At 33.6% G+C, this 10,000-nt stretch overlaps 1 pseudogene; it reads left to right on the top strand.

Annotated features, from left to right (window-relative positions):
• Nucleotides 1-10,000, top strand: part of LOC137642044 (uncharacterized) — a 203,025-nt pseudogene that overhangs the window by 159,968 nt on the left and 33,057 nt on the right.

The following is a 10,000-nucleotide window of genomic DNA, read 5'->3' as shown; positions in this document are numbered from 1 at the left end:
GAGAAGATACTAACTCGATGTATTATGCATATAACAACGTTAAAAGGATCGTTATCAACGTGATCTGAAGAAAGTGAAGTAATTCTATCATTTCCAGATCATTCACAAGTGGTTTAGTAATTTCTTTATATCCCTTTTTTACCGAGACAATTTGTAATCTCACTGATCCCATTTTCCCTTTTTTCTCTATAATTCCTATAATCAACGATTCTATAAAAGAGATTTGACGCCTCTTCAAAAGGTAGATTCCAATCTTATTTCTCATCAATCTTAAATATTACTTTCGGTTATTTATCTTCTTATTTTTTTCTATGGATCTGAATTGATTGTATGATCACAAGCCGCTGAAATATGAAAGATAATAAATTTGAATTACCAAATAATTTTCTCTTTTTATTTTGTATTATCATAAGAAGAATCTTATTGCATGGTATACTAGGTGCAAGTCATTATGGATTTTAGAAGATATCTTGTGTTGGATTACAAAATATAAATGTAGTTACATGATTATATAGGTGAATAGTTAAAAGTTCATTAGAAATAATTATTTTTTTTTTTTTTTTTTTTTTTTTAAGATGGGTAACAGAGCCTCGCTTTTCCGTCTGCTAAGTGAAGTAGTTTTCGATCCAACCTTCCCTCAACTTTTAGTACTCCTTTATTTGATCTGTATTTGGTCACGTTTAATCGTAAGCCATTATGTAGTCCCTTTGTCTACCTGCATTTAATGTAGCAGCTCTCTCTCTCTCTCTCTCTCTCTCTCTCTCTCTCTCTCTCTCTCTCTCTCTCTCTCTCTCTCTCTCTAATCTAGCTACAGAAGCATTAGCACGAGCAACTCATAAGCGATACAGTATCCAATTTCAAAACCAAATTTGAGTGGTTTGGGATATTACTTGAGCTTAGGAGAGAGAGAGAGAGAGAGAGAGAGAGAGAGAGAGAGAGAGAGAGAGAGAGAGAGAGACCAGACGTGAGTAATCACTGCTGGTAAAATAATATAATTAAAAAAAATAGATGCCCTCAACTAGATAATACTTAGTCATTATTATTCTTTTTGAACAATTATGATATACATTTGCACCTGCGTCGCACACACACATACACAAACACACACACACAGGCATAATTTGCATATCTTATGTTCCAGAAGTTTTTTATCATGAGATATATACAAGAGTAATTGTGCTGTTTCAAACAACTCCTGAAAAAAAAAATCCTTTTTAGAACGACGTTGAATTCAAACTAGGTTACCGTTTGCCGTTCAACAACAATTTTTTTCTCGCTTTCTTTGCTCTTCGGTTGCTAGCAAATGTTTTTGGTTATTTCTGAAAGTTACTAAACTGCTCTCATGAATAACTAATGCACCTCAAGATTTTATTCAACTCACTGGAAATCTCTCTGATCTGTGAGAAAAGGTTTTCCTATTTCTGTTTTTGACAGCCATCACCTGTAAATTCCAGCTGATGTTGGTGGCACAACTGCTCTATTTTATTTCTACCGACAGAGAACCTTTCATTTTTTTTTTCTTTTTTTTGTGACTTTTACATTTCACTTCTCAAAACCAGTGTTGTCGATATGACAACTTTGCATAACCATTCTATTTTCAACCGAAATATCCTCCGAGATCTTTTTGCCCTTTTCCAAATCACTTTTAAACTCGAATATTTAAAGATTTTCTGAGATTGCTATTCAAAACATAAATTACTTTCTTTTATTTTTTTCCATTTCTGTATGCCTTAACTATGGTTGCATAAGACTTCCTGAATCTAAATATAGAACTTAGATGTTAATTACTACTATTTTTTCCAAAAAGAAATTGCATACAAATTCTGAGAAATAAATACTATATATATATATATATATATATATATATATATATATATATATATATACCCCTCAAAAGCATATTGGGAATTAAATGGCAGGACAGGATTAGAAATGAAACTATTAGAGACATTACTCGAGTGCCATATATGGATGAGATCATGGTAAGGGGTAGATGGAGATGGTTTGGGCATGCTCTTCGCACGCCCCAAGAGAGATTACTTCACCAAACTTTCAACTGGGCTCCACAAGGCACTAGACGAGTTAGAAGACCCAGATCTACATGGCTGATAACTATGAAACGTAAAGTAGATGATGAATTGAGCATTATTGAATTAGAAGATCAAGTTAGAGACGATTGGTGAAATCTAACCGAGGCCCTTTGTGACAATAGACCTTAGAGGAGATGATGATATATATATATATATATATATATATATATATATATATATATATATATATATATATATATATATATATTTATATATATATATATATGTGTGTGTGTATTTACATATATATATATATATATATATATATATATATATATATTCATAAGATATATATATATATATATAATATATACTGTATATATATATATATATACATATATATATATATATATATATATATATATATTTGTGTATATATATATATATATACATATATATATATATATATATATATATATATATATATATATATATGAGCTTGGAAAATCAGAGAGAAAGGCATGATATGAAGGTCGAGTACCATTTAATAACACTATGTTTGTCAACTGACTTTCGGGGGAGTTCACAATGAAAAATACACAAAGTTGGATGGAAAAAAATCCATTTGATATTTTTCGATAAAAGTTTTGGCCATTAATCCTAGGAATGGAATAACAAATTCCTGTCAACAGATACCCTCATATAAAATGCTTCATCCTATAGTTATTACCTCCGCCAACGAATTTGGAAGGAGGTTATGTTTTCGCCCCTGATTATGTGTTTGTTTGCGCGCGCGTGCGTGCGTGTGTGTGTGTGTGTGTTTGTTTGTGAATAGCTTCCTGGCCATAATTTTAATCGTAGAGTAATGAAACTTGCAGGGATTAACTTTTATGTAAAAAGCTGGAAATGATTAAATTTTGAAAGGTCAAGGTCAAAGGTCAAGGCTACGGTCAAGCAAAATGTCCAATTTGCGTAATCAGCCATGAGTTTGGATATCGTTGTCACAGAGACTTCAAACTTGGTTCATAATTGAGCATATGAAAATCCATGCCAATTAATACATGTAAAGGTCAAGGTCAAGGTCGAGCAAAAAGTCGAGAAAAATGCTGCTGCGGTGGAGGTCTGCACTCTGCTGAGTGCTCCTCTAGTTAAATCTATGTTGTCGCTTATTCCCGACGAATTTTCAAGGTTCTTAAGGACTGGATAAGGAAGGTTTGCTCCTCTCCTCATTAAAATCTTTCAGCATTAAACAAGAAAAAATATATGTTTTTATCAGGACACTTTTCAAGATGGCTGCTGTTTTAGCTCATTTTTTTCTATACTCCTATAAATGTTCTTTTGGGGTTCATTTCATTTTTTTCCATGTAAAATATATCTGAACGTAATTATGATTTAGAGTAAGATCAGTATTAGAATGCCACGATTTTTTTTTTTTATTCCTGCACTTTTCCAAAATCAGTTAAAATTTTATTTGTTTTTACATTAACTTAATCATATATTTTTCCGATTTATAGGCCATTGTTTTTCGTAGATTTTCACCTCCCAACGTTGCTATCTCAAATAAATATATACTGATGCTATTTTCTGGCATCTATAAATGAATGATTTATTGATAATAATTCTATAAAGTTGTTTTCTTTGAAATTCCTTAAAGTTTTAGAATAAAACATTTAGAACAATTGATTTTATCTTTCACCATACGATTTTTTTATTGACTGTCGTCAAATATTTATAGTTTTTTATTTAGAGTTGTTTACCCATTGATAACTTTGACTATCTATTTTACATTATCTTTTTTTTATCAAAATACTTTTTATTTATCCTTTTATATTTGTTTATTCATTGATAACTTTGATTATCTATTTTATATTTTCTTTTTTTTTCATCAAAAGACTTTTCATTCGTCCTTTCATAGTTGTTTATCCATTGATAACTTTATTTTCTACTTTAAACTATCTATCTTCATCAAAATACTTTTCATTCGTCCTTTTATTGTAGTTTATTCATTGATAACTTTGATTATCTATTTTACATTAAATATTTTCATCAAAATATTTTCATTCATCCTTTTATAGTTGTTTATCTGTTAATAACTTTGACTATCTCTTCTACATTATCTTTTTTTTTATCAAAATTCTTTTCATTCATCCCTTTATAGTTGTTTATCCATTGGTAACCATGACCATCTATTTCTTATTATCTTTTTTTCATCAAATGACTTTTCATTCATCCCTTTATAGTTGTTTATCCATTGGTAACCATGACCATCTATTTCTTATTATCTTTTTTTCATCAAATTACTTTTCATTCATCCTTTTATAGTTGTTTATCCATTGGTAACCTTGACCATCTATTTCTTATCATCTCTTTTTCATCAAAAGACTTTTCATTCGTTCCTTTATAGTTGTTTATCCATTGGTAACCTTGACCATTTATTTCTTATCATCTCTTTTTCATCAAAAGACTGTAATACATATTGCAAACAGTACAGCCGAGGCCTCTCAGAGTAGGCTACCCTTACGGTCCTGTCACTACCCCTACCCCTCGATATTCCTTTGTAAACCCCAATATCTACGGCATGTCAATGGCTTCGCTCAAATCCCTCCGTTATTGAATCCCTAGACGTATTATGAGCCATAGTTCTCTCTGGCCTTTGACTGAAGATGATCTTCATATGCTTATAGGAAGACCACCTTTAGAATTGCCCTCCTATTATTGTCTGTTTAGAGGAACTCTCTCACGCATAAAATAAGACTACTGTTTCTTGATCATCTTCTCGAACTGTTATTGTCTTCGTAGATTTTCCCCTTCGTTCATTCGCATTATTATTATTATTATTATATTTATTATTAGCTGAGCTTCAACCCTAGTTTGAAAAGCAAGATGCTATAAGCGCAAGGACTCCAACAAGGAAAAATAGCCCAGTGAGGAAAGGAAATAAGGAAATAAATAAATTCTATAGGAAGTAATGAAAAAATAAAATAAAATATTTCTAAAACATTAACAACATTAAAACAGATATTTGATATATAAACTATCAAAGGACTTATGTAAGCCTGTTCAATATAAAATCTTTTGCTGCGAGTTTGAACTTTTGAAGTTCTACTGATTCAACTATTATATTAGGTAGATCATTCCACAACTTGGTCACAGCTGGAATAAAACTTCTAGAGTACTGCGTAGTATTGAGCCTCACGATGGAGAAGGCCTGACTATTAGAATTAACTGCATATCTAGTATTGGAGGTGAAGATTGTTTAAAGTTAATTTTTTCCCTTTCACTTGGTATTATCTGTCTCATCCATTGCTTTTCTATACAATGATTCATCTTGTAGAATTATCTTGTTTCTGTTATAGGGGTTGTGGCCTAATTGGTAACGTCTTTGCCTGGTGATTCCCAGACGGAAGTTCGAGTCCTGCTCAAACTCCTTAGTTTCTTCAGTGTTTGTAACCTTACCATCGTTGTGAGCTAAGGAGGGATGTTTGGGGGAGCCTATAGGTCTACCTGCTGAGTCATCAGCAGCCATTATCTGGCCCTCAGCTTGGGCGCTGATCATATGATATATGGTCAGTCTCTAGGGCATTGTCCTGCTTGGTTGTGCAATGTTACTGCCCCTTACCTCTGCCATTCATGCGCAGCCTTTAAACCTCATAAACGATTAACGAAGCAACGGTTCAACATTTCAATTCACAAAAATTATAATAAAACCTAAATGATAATATCAAAATTATAGTAGAAACACCTGGCATTAAAAGCAGTTTAGTGGAATATGTGTCGAACTATTACAAAAAAGAGGCAAACGAATCTGTTAGAACCATTGAAAACAGTTTTTAACTGTATTTTCTTCAACAATAAATGATCATTTCAATGTAATTTATGTGACGGGGATTCGAAACAGCGATAAAAGCCATGAGCAATAAGAGAAAATGTCGATGACATCAAATAAGTTATCTTATCTTTTTTTGTGAAAGAACGAGAATTAGATTGTCAACACTTAGATAAGATCCGTTGGGGTTTCAACATTTCTCTCAGCATTATTGCAAGGAGTGCGCAAAAAAGAATCCATTCCAGGGCAATAACACAAAATAGACTTACAGTATTACATTATGAAGCCACAAATAAAGAATAAGTGGTGGCCGATGTGGTAACGTACCTGACTGGTGAACGCTAGACTGGGGTTCCAGCTCAAACTCGTTAGTTTCTTTGGTCGCTGCAAGCTCACCATCCTAGTAAGCTAAGGATGAAGGGTTTGGGGGAGCCTATAGGTCTATCTGCCGAGTCATCAGCAGCCATTGCCTGGCCCTCCCTGGTCCTAGCTTGGGTGGAGAGGGAGCTTGGGCGCTAATCATATGTATATATGGTCAGTCTCTAGGGCATTGTCTTGCCCGATAGGGCAATGTCACTGTCCCTTGCCCCCGCCATTCATGAGCGTCCTTTAAATCTTTAAAGTCGATGCTACTCTTTGTTAGCTAAGAGAACAGAAAGTGGAAATACATCATCTCCATCATATCATCAATTCAAGAGATTTGTGGAGTTTATGTCATCTACAATATGTACAGAAAAGGGTCGTAGCGAAGAGCTTTGGTATCAAGTTAAAATGGAAATAATATATCACATTAAATGCTCAGAAAAGATAAGGAGGTACACAAAAATATGAGATGAGACGCTTTGTCTGCATCCCCATGAAAATAGGCGTCCCTTTAGCCATTTTTTTTTAGAGCCACTCATGATCAAGGGGCAGTGACAATGCACTAGCTGGCAGGACAATGCCCTAGAGACATATAATCAGGGCCCAAGCCCCCTCTCCACCCCGGTAGGATCAGGCAATGGCTGCTGTCTACTCAGTAGTAGAACTACAGGCTCCCAAATACACCCCATCCTCAAGTCACATGAGATTGCAGACGCTATAGGAAACTATCGAGCTTGAGCGGAATTCGAACCTCAGACAGGCGCATGTCATGCAAAGACGTTTCTAATAGGCCACCCTTATCGGCTACTGAAGTAAAGGAGAATCTCCATTAGCAAAATATTTAACCGGTGATTTACCAAAAAAAATAGATTATCATCAACTGGTACCAAGATATCAATGCTATAATTTCTAATACCTTTCACTATGTTTACTTTGTAACCCCGAACAAAGCTAATTACATAACGGTAGTGTATATGTTTTGTTATTCAGCTATTAGACTGTTAGGTAATAATCTTTACAGCCCTGTCTATTTACTGTATATATGCTTTGCTACTCGGCCATTTGGGTTATTATATAATTGTCTTTTCAGCCATATCCATTTACAGTACAATTCCCCGCCTAATCGGCATTCTGTTATTAGACTGGTCGTGGTCTTTGTATGTGCTTACCTATAAATAAATGCGCATTATTTCACCTGCTAATATTGTGATTTGTCTACTGAATCCAGCGGTTACCTTCTTACTGGCGTAACAAACTCTCTTTAAGACTTATGGTCTTTTCTCGTTAAATTCTCTCATCAGCTGCTTTACACTCTCAACCAAAACTCACCCATCCATATTCTTTTGAATGTCACATTATATCATGTTTCTGTAGTTTTTAAAGTCTCCTTCATCTCATTATCAAGAAAAATTATGCATACATAGTGTATACTGTATACTCGTACATAATACTTTCATCCATTCCTCCTGTGGTATATTTTCCATTCGGAAAAGCTGGTCTGATTAGGATCTCTCTCTCTCTCTCTCTCTCTCTCTCTCTCTCTCTCTCTCTCTCTCTCTCTCTCTCTCTCTCTCTCTCTCGAACAGATCAAAATACAATATATTTATCCAATAATAGTCTAAGAAGGAATGATTGTAGGAGACATTGCATATTATGGTCAAGCAATATATCTCAGTGTAGCATCTTGACTGCCCAGTCTCCCAAGCAATGCCATTAACTCACATGTCCAAAACAGGACGTCCAAAATATCCAAGAGAATTGCTACATATCGTGCAGCCAACAAATCGTCTTGACACGAGAATAGTGACAGATGGTTTCAAATTATTGGAACCAAGATATATGTTTACTGTAGGTTCTAGAGCTTTCAAATATGCACAATTTACACTATAAAATAAGCTCCCACTAGAATTTCGAAAGACAAGATATTAAGGCTTTCAAGAAGAAATTGAAGACTTTCTTGTTTTCTAAGTGCTTCGATGATGTGGATTTGACAGTAAACGTACAATATGCGGTGTGAAATACTGAACGGGGCAATGTTTACGGTAAAATTAATTCAAAGGTCCTATATAGAGTTGGCTTCCCCTGCAGTATAGGACCAGAAAAGCAGTGTTTAAAGTAAGTTTATTAAGATTATAATTGCATTATTTCTTACTCAATAACCACTTTGATATTAATTCTTAAAATTGCTCCAACGTTGTGATCTCACTTCATTCTCTTTATGAAGATATATGCGTTTTTTTTATCCGTTATCAATTCCGATTAAACACATTTTTTCTGTAATTACGTAGTTGTAGAAGATCCCATTGTGTATATATGTGTGTATAGATATATACCCATACACACATACATATATATAATATAATATATATATATATATATATATATATATATATATATATATATATATATATATATATATGTATATAATGTATATGTATACATACACATATATACAGATATTCATGTGTGCATAATGTACACAAAGCCCTGTATAATGATGTTTTCACTCTATATGACCTTTTGTCGGGTAAATAAAATAAAAAATATCATCGATCAACAACCTACATTAAGTCTTTTTAATGCTACTACGTCATTCTCTCTTTATTCATCCTTATGAAGACTACAAACCAATTCTCCCTTCCTGCAGGTATCTTGTCCTTCATTGGCAACGGCTCAAGCGTGATTATGTTTTGGCGTCGCTACAAAAACTTGACCCCAGCCGAATTACTTCTGTTCAACCTGGCTGTGATTCATCTTCTTCTGGCAATCGGGAGCTATCCGGCCGCTATGGTGTCCAGCTTCAGTCATAGATGGGTCTTCCATGATTTAGGTAAGAGCAAGGGAGAACAAGATTGGCTTATGTGTTTTAAAGGAGTTCGCATTTACAGTAAGAAAGAGAAGAAGAAGATTTGCTTTTGTGAATCAAAAGAGTTCGCATTTACAGTAAGAAAGAGGAGAAGATTTGCTTTTGTGTATAAAAAGAGTTCGCATTTACAGTAAGAAAGAGGAGAAGATTTGTTTTTGTGTATCAAAAGAGTTCGCATTTACAGTAAGAAAGAGAAGAAGATTTGCTTTTGTGCATAAAAAGAGTTCGCATTTACAGTAAGAAAGATAAGAGGAAGATTTGCATTTGTGTATAAAAAAAGTTCGCATTTACAGTAAGAAAACACTAACTAATTCTTGTAATTATGTAACAGTAATTAAAAAACGGACTGATTAATAAAATGCGTTGCAACAAACGTTTTGGTTATAATTTGGGGATTAACAATATCATGTCACTTGCGTGTAGAAGCTCAATCTGTTGGTTTAGGACTTTTACAAACAAATGCTTATGTTATTCTAATCATTTTTGATACACTGTGGAGATAAATATAAGCTAAGGTAAATAGAAGAAAGACAGATGATGAGAACGGATTATGCAATGGAAGATGAAATATCATTGGAAGGAGAAAGGATTAAAAGGTAGAATCATTTAGATATTTAGGAACTATGATATCCAATACAGGGTCTTTAGAATGAGAGTTTAGGGAAAGATTGATAAAAAAAAAGCAAATAAGACAATGTCTAGGTTAGGTAATATTTGGAAATCAAATCGCCTGAAATTAGATATAAAAATCAGGCTATATGTCAGTTTAGTGAGATCGGTGGTATTGTATGGACATGAGTCGTGGTATAACAATGAATCAATATGCAACAGATTTTGTAGATTTGAGAACAAAGCCTCAGAAGAATATTGGGAGTTAAATGGCAGGACAGGATTAGAAATGAAGATATGAGAAAT

The sequence above is a fragment of the Palaemon carinicauda genome, chromosome 6 (genome assembly GCF_036898095.1).
Source record: "Palaemon carinicauda isolate YSFRI2023 chromosome 6, ASM3689809v2, whole genome shotgun sequence".
NCBI lineage: Eukaryota > Metazoa > Arthropoda > Malacostraca > Decapoda > Palaemonidae > Palaemon > Palaemon carinicauda.
The sequence above is the reverse complement of the archived record's forward strand: the minus strand, read 5'-3'. Positions and strand labels throughout refer to the sequence as shown.